Source organism: Thermobia domestica, chromosome 2 (genome assembly GCF_964235325.1).
Source record: "Thermobia domestica chromosome 2, izTheDome1.hap1.1, whole genome shotgun sequence".
NCBI classification, from domain to species: Eukaryota; Metazoa; Arthropoda; class Insecta; order Zygentoma; family Lepismatidae; genus Thermobia; species Thermobia domestica.
This window is the reverse complement of record NC_137455.1, coordinates 383,226,429-383,244,252: the sequence shown is the minus strand read 5'-3', so window position 1 is coordinate 383,244,252 and position 17,824 is coordinate 383,226,429. Positions and strand designations below refer to the sequence as shown.

Genomic DNA, 17,824 nt, shown 5'->3' with positions numbered 1-17,824 from the left:
AATAAAATAGCATTTAAACACTTTTAGTACAAATGTTTAGGGCGAAATATATCAAGTGTGTGTTCATAAAGTGTGCTTCGCGTGTTCAAAAGTGTTCATTCTCCAAAAACAGTACCTCGTATAACATATTTAAACCACTTCTCGGCAAACAGTTCGAAAACAAAGTGATGACATATATTTTGCATATATTTTGTATATACATCTGGGATATACTTGGACAACACAGTATCTACAAGGAGTGAATATGTGTCATCTGCAGGTGCTCAAAGAGTGTCGGTAATATGTACAGTGTCCTACTGTGTCTAAAAGTAGTTTCTGTATTCTTTGCCGTGTTGATCAAGTTGTCTAGGTTTTCATAGTCTAATATTTTCTGAGAATTTCCAATCGTCTTAATTGCTTGCAGTTGAAATGAGCCAATAATAAGGAACACATTTTCCTCAATTTTATATAGTATATTTTCCTAAATATTTATTAAACAGACTAAGATTTTTTGTGTATATAGAAAATTGTGGGTGTTTTTCCGAAATTAGAAACTTACTCGTATCATTTGGGGTTGAAATTAGTGAAAGGGAAAATCCCACGCCTCAACAACACACAGAATCACTACTATATACCTTATAAATTGTTGAAAACATATAATCTCAATGCTTCTCTCGGATTATTTTATTTGACTATCATTATCATCATCATAGGTATTATGGCAGGTCACGTGCCTCAGCTGAGAAATTTCCATGCTCCACGGTCTTCCGCTAACCTCTTCGTCTTCACGATTTTTCGGTTTTGATATCATACATTAATTGTACTCACCTTCACTCCCTCCCTCTCTTTCCTGCCACCATACCCCCTAGCACGTCCCTTATGATTCAATTCCTTCTTATTCAATGTCTCAACCAGTTTCTCTTCCTCTTCTTAATAATATCTAAAATTGTTCTTTTTCTCCCTCCATCATTTCTAATATCCTCTCATTCGTTTTCCGCTCGACCAAGCTAATTCTATCCATTCTTCTCCACATCCATATTTCGAAAGCTTCCAATCGCTTTTCATCATTTTTGCGTAATATTCATGTTTCTGAGTCATATAATACAATACTCCACACGAAGCATTTTATGAGCTTTTTTTTTTCAACTTGTTATTCAAGGTCTCACAAGATAGTCTTTTCTTCCTCCTAAAGGCTTCTTTCGCCATTCCTATCTTTGATTTTATTTCACCTTCACACTTCATATCAGCATTATAGTTGTGTATTTGACTATAGTTGTAGATAGAATCAAAGCCAGCATAAACACTGTAGTCTGTAGTCTATAATGATGCTTACGTCCCCATTAACCCCCCACCCATTCCATTGATTCGTTTACTTATTGAAGTTTATTGCTCCTTTCCACTGCAGAGGCTTTATGATGCATGGACCTACAATTAAAGGGAAAATCCTCACCACCGTAATACATTCAAATCGTAATGCTTTCCCATTGGGGATAGAACTCAGAACCACTTACAATAAAGATGCACTCGTTAGCCACTAGACCAGCGGGGAAGGCTAGTTGGTTTTGGGTTTAACATAACTTTCATCATCCAGAGTGGACTGGTTTTGGGTTTAACATCACTTTCAGTACCGAGGGTTGCCATGGTTTTGAGTTTAACATTACTTTCAGCACAGAGGGTTGGCTGGTTTTGAGTTTAACATTACTTTCAGCAGCCAGTGTTGGCTGGTTTTGAGTTTAACATTACTTTCAGTACCGAGGGTTGCCATGGTTTTGAGTTTAACATTACTTTCAGCACAGAGGGTTGGCTGGTTTTGAGTTTAACATTACTTTCAGCAGCCAGTGTTGGCTGGTTTTGAGTTTAACATTACTTTCAGTACCGAGGGTTGCCATGGTTTTGAGTTTAACATTACTTTCAGCACAGAGGGTTGGCTGGTTTTGAGTTTAACATTACTTTCAGCAGCCAGTGTTGGCTGGTTTTGAGTTTAACATTACTTTCAGTACCGAGGGTTGCCATGGTTTTGAGTTTAACATTACTTTCAGCACAGAGGGTTGGCTGGTTTTGAGTTTAACATTACTTTCAGCAGCCAGTGTTGGCTGGTTTTGGGTTTAACATCACTTTCAGTACCGAGGGTTGCCATGGTTTTCAGTTTAACATTACTTTCAGCACAGAGGGTTGGCTGGTTTTGAGTTTAACATTACTTTCAGCAGCCAGTGTTGGCTGGTTTTGAGTTTAACATTACTTTCAGAAGCGAGGGTTGCCATGGTTTTGAGTTTAACATTACTTTCAGCACACAGGGTTGGCTGGTTTTGAGTTTAACATTACTTTCAGCAGCCAGTGTTGGCTGGTTTTGAGTTTAACATTACTTTCAGAAGCGAGGGTTGGCTGGTTTGAGTTTAACATTACTTTCAGCAACGTGAAACTATAACTTAACGTGAGATAAGAGACACATGAGTTTTTACCAGGAATCGTATCCAGGTTTACTGAGCCTTACGTTAACTGTGTGGGTGCCACAACGAAGCTGTACACCAAGTATAGTATTTAGTAAATGGTATCATATCGAATCATAGCATGTTTTCTTATAGGCCTACATATTTACTATAACTACGAGGCCCTGGGTCGAATTCCAAATTATTCGTTCTAGCTCTTTTAAACTATTTCCCATATCTCCCACCAAAGCAGACGGCTCTGGCACTTTGAAGTGTAGAGAATGGTATGAAAACTGATTAGTGCTAATATTAGATACAAGAACTTAGACTGCCTTGTATGGAAAAGGTGCCGTGAAAGTGATGTCTTGTTTCGGAAAGTGCATCTGTTTTTATTAAAAGATTTCATTTCTCATTTCGAACATTCTTTCTCAGCGTTCTCTACTGGCCTAATGGTTAGTCTACGTGCCTTTGGTGCTCGTAGCCCTGGGTTCGATTAGTGGCGAATTAAGAGATCATTAAAAAGAACTGAACGCACTACGGTAGTTCGAATTCGTGCCCTTAGTATTGAAAAGGAGCACTAAGCTTAAGAAAACAAACGAAAGCTATATGTTGTCCTGTCTTTTCAAGGACGTATGGACATAGAGTCTTTAGACAACAATGGATTTGTATTATATTAGCAGGATGATGATTCATACATCTTAAATTGGGTATCGTTTATTCATAATATCCTAGTACGGGTTATTCTTAGTTATTCCGGCGTTTATCTTCAATGTCATAAAATTATCAATATTGTGTGTAGACCAGATTTCCACCAGAAATCTTTTTAGGGGTGTCCAAACTCGAAAGATTGGAGGAAGTCTAGAACAGGGATCTGCAGTGAATGTACCTGTAGTGCAGTCAAAACACAAGTGAAAAAATAGCTTAACGTCCCACGATTATGCCGGTTAGGCTAAGGGAGACGATGACGAGAAATGAATGAAATGGTGGAATGAACAAAGTGGGAGGAAACGGGAGAGCCCCGAGAAAATTCATGTACACTGTTTGTCCATCAAAAAGTTCACTTGGCGGGAGCTGGGATCGAACCAGGGATTCCACACACCAGAGGTGAATGCTCTACCAGTAAACCACCACTCCCCCACAAAACACAAGTGACCTATACTACTGAAAAAGAGTTAAGATTTTGAGGCACATGGACCCGGTCGATCGCACTTTTACCCGTCGCTGCGCCCTTGGTCTACTTGTACAATTGAATTCGTTAAATTTGATGATATCCAGATTATAAGAACCTCGACTTCCTTTCAGCATATAGGGGGAACAACGAGATATCAAATCCTATTAGAATTTTAGAATATCCTTGTAATGGTTATTTACATTGCTACATATATACTTAAGAATAATCTCGAATGAAGAACAGAAATCTCGCGGATGTTAACTGACCTTTCCTGAATCCTGCTCGGAGTAGAAAGCAATGATTTTCTTTTTTGTCTGTTCCACGTGCTTCAATAATAATTAAACCTTGCATATTATGTTTCATACATAATTGTACAACAAGGGGAGTCGGCGACAGAAGAGAAACGCGTGCCTCGACAGCCGTTTGATCATTAAATCCTGTTGTGATTGGCTGCCGCTATAAGCGGAACTGAAAAACATCGGCAAAAAACAAGGAGTTAAAAACATGCCGCGATTGTAGCGTCATCTTGCGGTAGTTTTCCGCATTACGTCACGGTGATGGCTGACGTAGGCGGGACGGGGATAAGATGGCGTCGCTAGACGTAAACAGCTATTGGCTGATCTCGAACGGTCCAATGGTAGCTCGCCTCAGGCTATAAATCGTACGGTACGTCAGACTAGAGTCTTTCTCCGGCTGATAAATGGTCCCAGGGAGGCTTTCCATTGGCGGAAAAGCCACCTAAATCTCGTGGAGTGTCTCCGAAGTGTCCACTTGAATGCTGACACCGCGAGAGTTCACTATGCGGGTCAGGAGGGTGTTTGGCGAAGGGATCTACGCGTCCGTGCCTGTTTTCTTCCTTTATTTTTCCTCTGTTTGTTTGTCTGCTCTATATCAGCGCACAAACACACACAGGGATTTCTGGCTGCTATCTTCTTGTTGTAATACTATAATATAGCTGTCCAGACATCCTCTCCAAATTCCCTCACCCAAGATCTATATGCCACGTATGATATTAAATGTCTGATATCAAATGACGGAATAAATGCTTCTTATCATAATAACAACCCATACAGAGCTTAGGGCATCAGTATCCCTGGTGAACGCCCTGGTGAAGTAGATTTTGTTGTAGCAACCCTAACAGGTGAAAGGATTGTTGTCGCATAGTCGGAAGTTTTTGGTTCACAACCCGCGTTGGACATACTGATTAATTTGTGTTTTTAAGTTGTGCCAAGGATATGCCGGCACCTTTATGGCATTTTTTGACTACTTCTGAGAAAAGAAATCGATCCACTTTACATTTAGGCACGCTTTAGGAAGGGGAGACTCAGTGGTGTTCTAGGAAGGGCCAAGGGGCTGGGCCCCCAGTTTTTTTGAGTGAAGAAATAATTGAAGCTATTTATATATTTTTGAAAGTTTATAGTAAGCTCATGATATACCTATCATTGTCTGCGTTCAGGTGGTCCTCAGTTTTTAAATTCTAGAACCTCTTCTGGGGAGACTTATCAAACCCCTCCAAAAATAATGTTGATAATAGGCCTACTCAATGTAACTTCCTCGTTTCTCTTATTGTTCAAGTTTATCATACTTTTCAGTAAGAGGCTATAAGAGGCGTGAATCTATAATTGGAATGCGTATATTAACACATCGTAAAAAGCTTAAATTTCAAACTTCTCCCACCGAGAATTGAACCCCAGAGCATGTGCAGCAAAGGCGCACATACTAGTCACTAGGCCAGCGGGGAAGGTTTCGGATTTCATGTTAAGATGTATGTCCAAGTCTCTAATAGCATAGATGCTGAAAAAAAGAAACAAGCACTAAATATTGGTGCTAGCATTATGACAAACTCCGCTATAATATACTGCAAAGGTAAAAGTACCGGGGGTATGCGAGGGGACGCCGTCCCCTCAATTCCCGAAAATATCTGTGGAGTCCTCCCACTTTCTAAAAAAATACAATGGGCAAAGATAGGCATGGGGGACTGCGTGAGGTCATGTGTCCCCCTACCTTTTCAGATCTACTTTTACTCCTGATATACTGCTACATCGTATAGTGAAATAATAATAATTAAAAAAAAAATGATCCAATATGAGATTTGCATATTGCAAATAACCAGCTTTTTTCTCCTGGAGGGGAAAGGAAGACGAGACATTGTATTAACATTGTTTCATCCCTTTTGTTTTGAGATTAACGTCAAAAGTCTATCTTGTTTCCTCGTTTTTCAATTTTTCTTTATCAAAAATATAGTACATTATCTTGGAATCCAAGCTTAGTCCATTCTAGAACAGCGTTAGAAATTGAAGATAATTTTCCTCTTTAAAATTGATTTTATTTGATTTTACATTTAGAGTCCCTTTCAGTAGCTAGGCTATATGAGACGTGGACCTATAGCTTAATGTGGAATCCGTACCACATGAGCTTCCAATAGGAATTGAACCCAGATCTCTCACCCCAAAGACGTGTATGCTTACCCCTTAACTCCTTTAAAATAATAGAATGTAGGCTGCGGTGGTTCAGTGGTAGAGCGTTCACCTCTGATGCATGGGGTCCTTGGTTCGATCCCAGCTTACGCCAAGTGAATTTTGTGGTGGACAAACACCGTGTACGTGGGTTTTCTCCCATTTCCTCCTACTTTCTTCATTCCACCACTTCATTCTTTTCTCATCATCACCGTCTCCTTTAGCCTAGCTGGCATAACCGTGGGGCGTAAAATTTAAAGATTTCATTTCATTTTCAAATAATAGAGTAGGTCAATACTTCCTAGGTTCCGCGAATTTTCAAAATGGTTTCTATCTCTAAATACCCTAGATCCCATATATATATTCCTTGTTTTTAGTGTTAAACTGCTCAAATGGTTACAATTTCTCTTTAATTGAGGTGCGCTCACAAAGCGAGGTTTGAAGTGAACAAGTACTGTATGCGTGAGTTCTCCATTTCCTCCCACTTTATCCATACCTACATTTCATTCATTTCCATTATTATTGTCCCCTTTAGTCTGTGAACATAATCATAGAACTTCACATCCAAGAAAAAAAAAATCAACTGAGAAATCTATGTTAAGTACGAAGTAACTTTGTATAAGATTGGTCTGTTACAGCGCTCTACAGAAATTAATATCCATTTTGAAATAAATTCCATATCAAAATTGAAAAGAACACAGACGAATTGACCTAAAATTTCCATAATTCTTTTACATAAGATTTTCCGTAGGACACAGCTGGTAATATAATGAAATAGAGCCTATTTTTATTTATGGTTGACACCAAGAAACTAAGCTTTAAGTCTTCACAGAATAGTTTCGTTTAAAGGTAATAATATTATGTTTACCTATGACATGTATAGGCACAGCTAGTGCAGACAAATATCCTGAACTAAAAGTAGAAACAGAATCATGTTAATTTAATGAGTAATTGGAGATCTCTTTCTCTTCTGTGCTGCTATTGAGCTCCACCTGTGATTCATATGTTTATTCCTGCTGTAATTTATATTCATTATATAAGCTTATAAGGTAGAGAAACACCAATATATATGGACCTATAAAATAAATAAACTCTATGTACGTTACTAAAGCAAGCGAGACCATTCAGTCACACAGCAAAAGTAAAGCTCATTGTCAAAATAGGAAACATGAACCGTAATTAGAGAAACTAAAATTCAGTTGTATCCAATATAACTCGAGATTTTGGAGTAGAATTGTCTGAAACTCAATTTCTTTGTCTGAATACGACGTTGGAGCGAAAATAATGTACAGTTATCAACAAGAAAAGTTATACCCACTCCACGCACTCGTTTTATTATTATTATTTATTTATCAATTTTCAATACTGTACAGAGACTTATGTTTTCTCTACGCAAAAATAAAAATAATTCAAGTTTAGACTTATGGACTCACCATGAAGTCATTGAAAATACAATATCAAGAATATGTATACCTATTTTTTGGCGATGACTGTTTAACCAGGGGAATTAATAGACTAATAATTCGTTGCGTGCATACATTTCTGATGCTGATTATTATGTTGTAGGTAACAAGCAACCAAACATACTTCATTGCGTGAGGGGTTGTCTAAGCAGCAGGCGTTCACACTAAATAGTCATAAAGATAATAAAGTATTTCAGATATATTTTTGAAGGGTTACAGCACCTGCTGTATTAGACGAAATCTACTATATACTTAAAGTGGGATTCACGTTAGGATCTGCACCAGGTATTGAACTCGGGACTTGAGCACAGAAAAGACTGCATTAACTAGTTGTCACCAAGGGGAACTACTAATATATGCAGGGATGGCCAAACTTTTTGATTCAGTAAACCACCTGGCGATCAACTTCTTTGCAATTATAACTGGCACTGCATTTTCATTTCCTTTAATTCACTTTTAGGAGGTAAATCCGAGTTATATTGTTTCTTTTGCAAAGTGGAATAAATGTCTTTCCAAATTGCCTTTCTTTATCATAACAACACAAGCCTTGCACAGTAAACATACTAATTTATCCCATGACATAAAAAAGAACAAATAATGTCCTCATTCTTCATGAAAAAAAAATGTGTTTTTATCATTTTGATCGAAATCATTTTAGTTCAAATGAAACGTTTTAAAGGGAAATTTGAAGATTTGAACATTTCTTTTCAGATAACATCACTTCTTCGAATAAGTTTCTCGATCTACCCAATATTCAGCGGCGATCGATTGTTTAACCAGCCCTGCTTATAATGCCTCAGAAATAAAATAAATACATATGAATACATATTACTGAAATATTGATATAATGTGATTCTAGGTGAAAAACTTTATAGTTGCACCATTTTAGAAGATAAATAACTAGATTCTCCAAAAAAAATTCATCTACATAGGCGTAGACCAAAGTCACATATCCGTATGGTTGTACCTTAGACCTTTTCCTTCTTTAAACGTTGCAATAATTGTTACTTAAGGAAACTATATGAAACTTGATTTCTCAGCTTAGAAATAGCATAGCAGGTAATTATGGTGCTTTATAAAGCGTGATCCATGGTTGGTTGGTTGTTATTTTGAAGTTTAAAGTTTCTTTCCACCATCAACGCTATATAAGACATGAAACTATACCCTTAGTTAAGACCCGAACCACATGAACTCTCAGTGAAAATCGAACCTTGGTCTTAGCACCAAAGACAAATAAACTTACCATATAACCACGAAGATAAATGGTTGGACTTTCAGAGGAGCACATAGAGTTCAGATTTCCGTTAGATTCTGGATTCATGTATTATGTACCTCAGTAGTAGAGCGTGGAGTCCCTCGTTCGATCCCAGCCACCGGAAAGTTGACATGTTAGTGAAAAGCAATGTGTCGTGGTTTTTCTCGAGGTTTTCCCCTTTCCTTCCACTTTCTTAATTTAATCATATTCATTATCATCATCACAGTCTCCCTTAACTTAGGTGCATAAACGTGGGACATTAAACTATAAAAAGATATCTATCATTAGTGGTGAGAAGGGACAGTAATACTAAAAAAGAAAACAAACAAACAAACACTCCAATGAAATGAAATCACCAGTAAATGATACATCAGTTTTTCAACCTTATTCTTATGTTATTTTGTTTATTTATTTTAACGTTCAACACTCCATAAACTAAGAATGTGATAGAAGTAGATCTTTCTCTTTTAATTCATACATTTCCAGCAGACAACAGGTCATTTTATAGAGAGTAGAATCGGACGCATGCGTTCCTGGTCTCCATCTCACCCTGGCCACTGTAATATAAGAAAATACTCAAATTAGTAATGAGTAAATTATCTTCAGTAAGAAGATGGAACAAAAATATTTAAATACAATCTTAGGCGGAGGAACATAACAATAATCACTGGACTAATTTGCCATAATGTGAGGATCACCAACAAGGGTCTCCTCTCCCTTGCGTAATAAGAACCAAACCAAAATATAATATAAAATGAACTACGGTACATTTTTAAAACATTGTATACTTATGAAAAGGAAATTGAATTTTTTAGAACAGCGATGGCTCAGTGGTAGAGTGCTACCCTGTAATAGGTGGGATCTTTGATTCAATTCCAGCTCACACCAAGTGAACTTTGTGAAACAGCTCGTGTCGTATACTTGGGTTTTCTCGAGGCTCACCCGTTTCTTCCCAGTCATCTTTCTTCAGTCATTATCACCATCATCATCATCATCATCATCTGTCTTTTAACCTTCGTGCATTAATCATGGACAGCGACGTAACTAGGCTATTTATCGCCCGGTCCAAAAACTCGCCTTAGCGCCCCCTCCCTTTCCCCTGACCAACCAAACCAAAATACTCTCCGACAACACCTGATATTGGCATTACACAGTAATTCTCCTATTCCATTTTTTCTTCAAGCTTGATTTCAAAATTGCTTTACATAATTTGATTTTTAGTACAAGATAAAACACCAAACTAAGTAGTATTTGATTGCCAAATAATCTGAGAGTAGCATGCTTGACATATTCTTAGAGTCTTATCATAGTACTGTAATTGCAAATCACAATATTTTTTTTTGGAATAATAGGCTATCATGATGTGTAGAATGAATCAACAGTTTGTTGGTTCAGAACAGAATATTTAATTATGACAAACAGTCAAGCTGTTGTCTCGAGTATTATACTCGGACATTTTGCAAATCTCTTAAATCGATGTAGAAAACCTGCTCTTAACGATGTAAGTTAAATAAAGAGCTCTTTTGGCTGCAAAGGTTTTTACAATGTTCCCAAAAGATAGCTTTGAAGCTAACGTATGCTCTATGAATATGATCCTAAGGTTGGTGAGTCGTTATTGTCCTGCTAAGTTTCTGAGGTATTTTGTTTTATGATCTTTAGTTTGCTAAATCTCCTTTCCTTGCCTTATAGTAAGAATAAATATTTGCCCAGTTTTGAGCTCCCCCAACCCGGAGCCCGGGGCACAAGTCCCGTTTGCCTCTTCCTAGTTACGTCACTGATCATGGGACATTAATCCAAAGTAAATAGAAATAAATAAATAAACGTTAAGTTCCTCTCATGTTACTTCGGGACTTTTTATGCATTCAACCCAGAAGATTTCTTCAAAAACGATTAGTTAGTTTCAACATAAATTTGGCTGTTAATAACTGAGTTTTATTTTAGTCCTCACCAGCAAGAGAACAATTTTCTGAGTGTGAAAACACTTAAAATTATAAAGGAAATTACAGAAGAATATGAGAAAATAGAAGAAGAATATGAGAAAATAGATTAAGAATATGAGAAAATAGATTAAGAATATGAGAAAATAGATTAAGAATATGAGAAAATAGAAAAAGAATATGAGAAAATAGAAGAAGAATATGAGAAAATAGAAGAAGAATATGAGAAAATAGAAGAATATGAAGAAATGTATAAAGGATATGCAACAGATCTGTAACCAGATCAGTAAGTCTGGAAAGAGGATGGGTAAGTTCTTGACTGTTTGCTTTTATGAAGAAGTATACGTACATATCTAAACAGACAATTAAAGATCTATGAAGGCTGAAGGTTGTCGCAGAAGATCTGAACCTTCCCTCTATCAACCCACTAATTAAGTTCCTGAAGTCTAAGTTTTGGATATATGCCATCGAAGTTAGAAAGACTAAAGCCATGGTGATTGAAACTAAAAGGTCAGTGCCAAATATAGAGGTAGGAGGGGAGAAAATAGAACAGAAGACTAGTTTTCGATGCCTGGGTAGTGCTATTAGTGATGATATGGGGTGTGAACGTGAAGTAAAAGTCAGGATAGGAATGGCAAAAGAAGCCTTTAGGAGAAAGAAAAGGATATTTTGTGGGACCTTGAATAAAGAGTTGAGAAAAAGACTCATAAAGTGCTTCGTGTGGAGTATTGTGCTGTATGGGTCAGAAACATGGACATTACGTAGAAATTATGAAAAACGACTGAAAGCTTTCGAAATGTGAGTGTGAAGAAGAATGGAGAGAATTGGCAGGGTCGAGCAGAAAACAAATGAAAGGAAGTTAGAAATGGTGAAAAAAAAACAATTTTAGATGTTATCAAGAAGAGGAAGAGAAACTGGTTGGGACATTGGCTAAGAAGGAACTGTATCATGAAAGACGTGCTAGAGGGTATGGTGGCAGGAAAGAAAGGGAAAGGGCGATGGAGATTACAATTGATGGATGATATCAAAGCAGAAAAGTCGTACGAGAAGACGAAATGGTTAGCTGAAGACCGTGGAGCATGGAAACTTCTCAATTGCGACAAATGACCTGCCAATATTGACAGAGTACCTCTGCTGGTGATGCTGAGAGTAGATAATAGAACGGAAGAAAATAAATTAGTATTCAGCATTATAATTTCATAAATTCTCGTAGTAGCGTATCCATCGTGAGTATTAAAATCAAATTCTAGTTATTATTATAGTTACGCGAGTTGTAACGAGTATTCAAAGACAGCAATAAAATTAATTGTGTTTTTTAAAATGGCTCTATATAATGTGTCTAATAATTTCTAAGTACAAGTTGATTTATTTTATTTGATATTGTTATAGCCTGCCACCTATTGAAAGAAAAGTGTACAAATTAGCAAACACTCAAAATATTATAGTGTAATAATAATTAGTAAAATTTGTGTAATAAAAGTCTATACTGTTATAGAGTAAAAAAAAAAAAAAAAAAAAGAAAGAAAGAAAAAGAATTTAATTGTTGAAATATAATACATTCTCTTTAAATGCATAATACTTTTATTTCTTCCATTTTAAAGTTTTAATTATAATATTAAACAGAATTTTCAATAGCCTCCGACATGATTTTTTTAAAAAATAATGTCAAATTGTCTTTATTGTATCCATGCAATAAAATAATTTTAAACGATTTCACTTTTTTAAAAACAACAAAAAAAAAAAACACTTGAAGCAGAACTCTCTTTTTCCGTCCCGCAGGAATAGCAAAAAGTTTCAGATAAATCCAGAAGATGGCAGCTGTAGTCGACTACACATGGGAATTGGCTTCCCCCAACTTCTAAATAGTTCGCTGGTTTGTCAACCAAACTTACAGTGGCGCTGCAGTTTCCAGTAACGTATTTCAAAGGATTTTTTTTTTTTTTTTTAACAGAGGGAGAAAGAAAGGGTCTCCTCTTTTACGTGTCACTTCTTTGCATTAGTAGACCTATATGTAAAACACTCATGAAAGATACTATATACATATGAAGACTGAGTCTAGTTAGCAAACAAATCTTACGTTGTACACATTTTTTCCTTCCCTTCATAAGATACCGGTAGCGTAAGCTCTAAAGAATAGAATGATTTTTCTTAGCAACATATTTCTTTAAGCCATCGTTTCCCAAACTCTTGCCCGCGGAATGATCCTTTAGATTGAACATTGGTCTTAATTAACAGAAAGTAGCTACATATACTAAGTTTTGATACCACGATATCATTGTTTACTGGTAGAACAAGCTTGGCTTATTTTGGCTTGGGAAACCCGGGTTCGATTCCCGACGGTAGCTCATGTGGTTAGGATCTCACATTAAGCTGCAAGTCAACGTCTCATGGCGTATAGCATAGCGTGAAAGGGACGCTAAGCTCAAAATTAAATCAATTAGATACGGTGGCTCAGTGGTACACAGCTTACATTTGGTCGTGGGGTTCCTAGTTCGACCCCTGGCCAAGTAAGCTTGTAGTGGACAACATCGTGTGCATGGGTTTTCTGGGGTTACTCCCGTTTCCTCCCACTTTCTCATTCCACCAATTCTTCCACAATGATTTACTTGCTTTAATCATAGTCTCCCTTGACCTAAAGGGCATAATCGTGGGACGTTAAACTCGAAGATTTCATTTTCAAAATTAAATCAAATGAAATCGAATTCTGTCTACATTAAGTCACTCTGAAATAGTTGGTGTATTGTTGAAGTTTGAGACATTTTCAGTACGGCGCTATATGAGACGTGATCCTACAGTTGAAGGTGGAATCCGAGCTAGCATAATATACTCAATGCTCTTCCATCGGGAATCGAACCCGGAAACATGTACACGTGCTAGCCACTAAACCAGAGGGGAAAGCTCGCTCTGAAATAGGTAAATATTAAGTAGTTAATATTTTGTTTTTCTTCGTGATGTTCTTATTATTAGTCTGTTAACAATATTGACAATTGTTTTTGGCATCAGGTATTTATACTTCTAACTTTTAAAAAAATCTCAGTTAATGGGAAAAGGCAACCCTAAAACAAGTGTGTAGCTTAGAATGAATAGCTCAGTAGCTATGCATGTCTTCATTCTGAATAGGTACGGGTCTACCGGAATCGATGCCCAATGTGGTTCTCATCTCATCAAGCTGTGAGTTCAGGTAGACCCTATATGTAGCCTTGACAGAGACTTTAAAAGGCATATTCAACCAAGATAACAAAAGTATCATGTACTCCTCTCTCTAATTTAATGGCAAGCTCAAGTGCTTAGCGGCATGAAGGTCCGGGTTCGACTCCCAGCGAGAGAACATTGAATGTACTATGGTGGTTGAGATCCACTGTGGTTGTCCTATGTAACCTAGCTCTAAGAAAGGACGTCCATACAAACCAATCAAAACAGCTTAATGCAAATGAGACGATATTTATTTCCTGCGAACAATAAAATAAAGATTCTGTATCGGGTTCAAAATAAAACTTTGTAAGTTATTTTCCAATATTCTTATTAATTTTAAGTAAAATAATGAAGTGAAATCTTTCAGGTTTACGTCGCAGGGTTACGCCAGCTAGGCTAAAGGAGACAGTAATTGTGAAAAATAAATGCAATGGTGGAATGAATAAAGTGGGAGGAAACGGGAGAACCCCCGGAAAACCATCCATACTATTTCTGTCCATCACAAAGTTCACTTGGCGCGAGCGGGAATCGAACCAGGAACTCCACGCACTAGAAGTGGACGCTCTACCACTGAGTCACAGCATCCCCAGTAAAATAACGAAGGCTATTGATAATTTACTTATGCTCTTAAGAGTCTTCATCCCGGCGAAATTAAAATACCGCTAATTTTACAGTAATTATGTGATATCTTCAAATAGATAAAAGATAATTGAAATATGGAACAAGAGCGCCCTAGACAATATTATTTTGCGTGAGATACCGTTATCATAAGTCACCTAGTGGCTTTCCGTTTTCAGTTGTTTAAAAACGCGAAAATATATGCCAATTTTCTAAATGGCTGGAAATCGAAAGCAGATAAGTGAGTCGTGATAACGGTTTCTTATGTAAAATAATATTTTCTAGGGCGCTCTTGTTCCACATTTCGATTATCTTTTATCTATTTGAAGATATCACATAATTACTGTAAAATTAGCGATATTTTAATTTCGCCGTGATGAAGACTCTTAAGCTAGCTGCTGTAGTTTCTTGTCAAGTTTTTCAGGCAATACCACATTCTAAAGCGCCTTCCAGAAGAAGCAAAAATGAACGCACAAGAAACCGCCATAAATTAAGAATATTGTTTTCGAACATTACATAGTCTATTTAATTTTATGGTAGCTACGCTTTATTTTTACATTACATAGTCTATTTACTTTGACACTGCCTACATTTTGTTTATGAATTATTGCCTATTTTCATTACATAGTCTGTTTACTTTAATATTGACTACAGTTTGTTTACAAATTATTGTCCACGTACATTACATAGGCTATTTACTTTTATATACCCTACGCTGTTTACAATATTGTTCACATACATTACATACTATATTTACTTCTTAATTGTCTGCGTTTTATTTACAAGCGTCTAGGGTTTTTTTGCTTACATTTATAGCATATTTGCCTTTGTATTACTTACGATCTGTTTACAATTGTCTATTTATATTTCACAGCCTATTTTATGTTATCTACACTGTGCTTACATATAGAATTCGACATTTGTTTTCTTTTGTATATATAGTGGTACACTGCTTTTTGGAGTAGGGAGATAGGTACCTTTATTCACAATAAATATGTTACTCTACGGGTTAGTTTAATTTAATTTGATTTTTAGTTTAACGTCCCCTTCAACAGCGAGGCTATGTGAGACATGGACCTACAACTTAATATGGAATCCAAACCACATGAGCTCCAGCCGGGAATCGAACCCGAGTCTCTCACGCCAAAGGCGCGTACGCTGATTGCTTAGCCATGTGGGAGCTCTTTCTATGCGTTAAGATTGGTTGTAATTGCTAGCGTCAAAATTAAAAAAAAAAGAAAAAGTTAGCGGGTGCTGAGTTTACTGATCGTCTTACCTTCTAAATATAAAGACATACGAGTATTTTTATTCCAGTTTGCAAATGAATTTGGATTGAAATATTCATTTTATTACGTCAATACACACACTCAAAAAAAAAAAAAAAAAAAAACCTAGAGAAATCACTTTTAAAAGAATTCAAAGAAAATATGTGCCGGTACTACGTACCGTTACCTATTGCTAGAAAAAAGCATAGGAAGTACCTACCTTTCTTTACTGAGTTCTTTCTAATAGCCAGATTGTATTTGAAACTTGTTTTTGTGATTGTAGGAATGTAATTTACTTAATTTATTAGAAATCACTGTACTTTATTTTAAAGAATATAATAAACAAAGTTTGATATAAGAAGAATGAATTTATTGCATGGCTATACACCAAAGTACAGTGCAGTACAGTAAAACCTGCCAGAATTGGTTATTGGGCTGTCGGCATCTATGGCCATTTACCCGCCACGTATGAAAGATGACGTCCCTCGGCGAGCACTTTATCCGAGAAAAGGGAAGGAAGAAAAAATTGAGAAAGAAAGGAAGTGGCCTGGAACCTATATGTTGGGTACCACCCCGGCATTTGCCTGGTATGAATGAGGAAAAATCCAGGAAAACTTCATTCAAAATGACTGGCCTGATAAAGCTTTTTACACTTTTTCGACCGCGTGCCCCCACCGGAAATTAACCCGGGACCGCTGAATACGTTTTGAAAGTTAAACATGTAGATATATGTTCATATAATCAGTTCAGGACATTAATAATTATTATGTTTAAAATATAACATCTGAGAGATAGGAAAGACAGAGAAGGTAACAGAAAGATAAAAAGATGATTGCTAGAAAAGAAAGCAAAAATGGTATGAGAAAATAACAATTAATTCTGCACAGTTAGTTATAAAAGAAAAATTTCTTCTAATGATTTGCCAAGATGCAATGTATCTCAAATGGAAGCCACATTGCTATGCTTACACGTTGTATAAGAAAACGCAGTAGCCCTATATATAGGATATCCTAAGGATATGAGGCTCCAATGAACATAAATGATCATTTTGCATGTATGTATTGAACAAGAACTATTTCAGCCAATTAGATTGCGGTACAAATATACGTGCATTAATAATCAAGTACGTATGATTTATTTTCTGCCAAATAGTTTTTGTATTTTATTTTATGAGCCACATGCAGGCCACCAAACTTCCTGTCCTTTCTTTTTACACTAACTACTTTCATATATTTATGAATTTTTTCATATGTGTAGCCAGTCTTCTACGCTTGCTGTACGAGTTAAGAGCATATGTTATACTGAAAACACCTGTCTCCTCTTCTCCTGATTGGATCTTCTCTCATCGTGGTTTCTCGCTGCCTTCAGAGCCTTATCATGTACTTTATTGCAATAAATTAACACACTAAGTGTTACTCGAACTTTGATTGGTAGATAGGAACTTTTTTTTTTTCCTGTTGTCATCTTCAGCAAAAGAACATGAAAACACAGTTATTTATTAGTTCAATATTTAGACAGACCTGGAATATTCTCTTGGAAAATAGGCTTAAAACAAATTTACTAAAAATAATATATGTTACAGTTTTTTAAGGTTAATATATTACGTGACGGAGGCACGGTGATTCAGTGGTACAACGTTTACATGAAGTCCCTAGTTCGATCCCCGGCGAAGTAAGTCGTGTCCGTGGATTTTCCCGGAGTTCTCCCGTTTACTCGAACATTCTCATTCTACTAATTCTTATAATATTATTCACTTGCAATTATCATCGCCTCCTTCAGTCTAAGGGGAGTAATTGTGGGACGTTAAACTCTTAGATTTCATTTCATTTCATTGAATAGGTTAGGTACTTTGACAGGCCGTAGGAAAAAAATGGCCAAATATTTGCTTCGGAAGTATGTTCTTATTGGTAGTTTGGATTAGGGTCGCAAAAACTATAACTTACATTAATACTAGTGAACTTGGCCTCAACTGATTTTTCATAAGAATATTACGGGATGACATCTAGGAAAGCTACAATAAGCTGTCAAAAAACACTTCAAAACAAAAACACGACTTTCTCTA

General features: G+C 36.5%; 2 long non-coding RNA genes across 3 annotated transcripts in view; one reads left to right on the top strand and one right to left on the bottom strand.

Annotated features, from left to right (window-relative positions):
- LOC145678882 (uncharacterized) overlaps nucleotides 1–17,824 on the top strand; it is a 231,375-nt gene that overhangs the window by 43,063 nt on the left and 170,488 nt on the right. The window lies entirely within an intron of this gene.
- The window catches only part of LOC145678880 (uncharacterized), a 156,497-nt gene continuing 147,723 nt past the window's right edge, over nucleotides 9,051–17,824 (bottom strand). The window contains exon 3 of one of the 2 annotated variants that reach the window (XR_014130481.1): nucleotides 9,051–9,307. This is a non-coding gene — a long non-coding RNA (uncharacterized LOC145678880). The remainder of the gene's footprint in view (nucleotides 9,308–17,824) is intronic. The other variant, XR_014130480.1, reaches the window with a different exon arrangement.